Source organism: Balaenoptera acutorostrata, chromosome 9 (assembly GCF_949987535.1).
Source record: "Balaenoptera acutorostrata chromosome 9, mBalAcu1.1, whole genome shotgun sequence".
Classification (NCBI taxonomy): Eukaryota; Metazoa; Chordata; class Mammalia; order Artiodactyla; family Balaenopteridae; genus Balaenoptera; species Balaenoptera acutorostrata.
The window spans coordinates 25454884-25456844 of NC_080072.1; the positions used below are offsets into that span (position 1 = coordinate 25454884).

At 48.1% G+C, this 1961-nt stretch overlaps 1 pseudogene; it reads left to right on the forward strand.

The window, feature by feature from the left end:
• The first annotated feature begins 256 nt into the window (after nucleotides 1–256).
• LOC114237851 (small nucleolar RNA SNORA70) lies at nucleotides 257–355 on the forward strand (annotated as a pseudogene).
• Nucleotides 356–1961: the final 1606 nt, after the last annotated feature.

The following is a 1961-nucleotide window of genomic DNA, read 5'->3' on the forward strand; positions in this document are numbered from 1 at the left end:
CACCTGCGTTTCTCTCCGTAGACCATAGTAGTCACTACTCGGTGAGAACTTACTGTGCACCAGGAATCACAGTAAATACTTCCAGATGAGAAACTGAAGCCCTGAAAAGTTGCTGCTTCATCTAATGGCTCCCGGGTGGCAGGTGCCAGGAGTTGGTTATCATATACACCTACTGAAAGAAAACTTTTCATTCTTAAATATTTAAACCAGTAGAGCATAGAAAATGTAATTTCTCCAACAGACTATTTTCTAAAAAATAGTTTTAAGATACTAGAGACTGCAAAGAGCAGCCTCCTTGGTAGTGTATGCAGCCTGTTGCCTGTACGGGTTGCCCGAAGGGACCTTGGAGACAGCCCTTTCCAGTGGACATTCGTGTCTGGCCTCAGGCCGTCCCCTGTCTGGGCTCCAGACAGGTACACGGGGTGCCTTGGGGAGGCCCTCGGGCACAGTGGCCAGAGTCCACGTTGGCGAGGTCATCATGCCCATCCACACCAAGCTGCAGAGCGAGGAGCGCGTGGTTGGGGCCCTGTGCAGGGCCAAGTTCGGGTTCCCTGGCCGCCGGGACGTCTGCATCTCCAAGGAGTGGGGATTTACTAGGTGTAATGCGGATGAATCTGAAGCCGTGGCGGCTGAGAGGTGGCTCATCCCAGATGGCTCTGGGGTCAAATACATCCCTAATCGTGGCCCCTGGACAGAGGCACTCATGAGACCTTGGCCCTGTCCCTTCCTCACTGAGGCCCATCAGTGAATCCCACTTCCTAACAAAAAAAGAATAGTAATAAAGTCTTAGATATGGAAAAAAAAAAAAAAAGATACTAGAGACAGGGATCCTAATCCAAAGCTCATACACTTCACCATCGCCCTGAAAATCTTTCCTGCTAACGGCATCGTCTGTGAATTTACCTAAGTGTATTTTTTAACTCACTTTTGTTTTCAGCCTGTGCTGCCTCTTGGGGTGGTGGTGAGGGTAGCAGATTGGGGGAGAGAAAAATGACTAAAGAAATGTTGGCCCAGGTTAAATGGGGGTAAGGTCTAGGAAAAGCATGGAACCCATTACACCTAGTAAAAGGAATTGGGTAGGAACTTCCAGCCTTATGTCAGGTGACTTGTCTTTTAATTCACTTCTGTGATATGTGCACGTATATTGAGCGTCTTCTTTGTCCCAAGAACCATACTAGACACCAGGGAATCAATGAGGTATCAGAATTTCTACTCTACACTGAGAGGTAGACTATGCCAGCAACAGCCATGAGACTCAGGGATCTTGAACCAACAGAGGGGGAAGGACCCCCTCTGAGGCCAGTGCTGAAGCCAGAGCAAATGGAGAGACGCCAACTTGAGCTCCTGTGTCTACACTGTGGTTTTAACACAGGGCAGCCCTGAGTTCAACCCAGGCTTGATCACTGCCCAGCTGGGTGACACCCAGCAAGCCTGGCACCTCTGGTTCTTCATCCTAAAAAGAAGGTAGTGATAGCTACTTCCCAGGATTACTGTGAAAAATAACCAAGGTACAGCAGGTGAGCGATTCTGGCACAATGCTTGGCATATGGTAGATGCTCTATGTGTGATTCCCTCTTCCCTGTCCCCACGCAGCCAACCCAGGAGCACCTAGAGACTGGTTAGCATGGTAGTTAAGAGAATGGGCTCTGGAGGCAGAAAATACTGCTCTGCCACTTACTAGCTGTGTGACCATGGGCAAGTTATTTCACCTCTCTGTGCCTCAGTTCCTTTACCTGTAAAATGGGGATAATAAGTAATACCCTCATCAGAGAGTTGTGAGAATTTAAGGCAGTGAATGCACTAAAAGATAAGAGGAGGCATATGAAAATTTTCAAGCGTTCATTTGAGCAAACATCGATTCCAATCAGGCATCTCCAAACTGGAAGTGGTTAGGTGTTTAAGAGCGCTCCACCAACAAGAGCCAGGGGAATGGTTTTTATAGTACAGACGTGGAAGCAAAG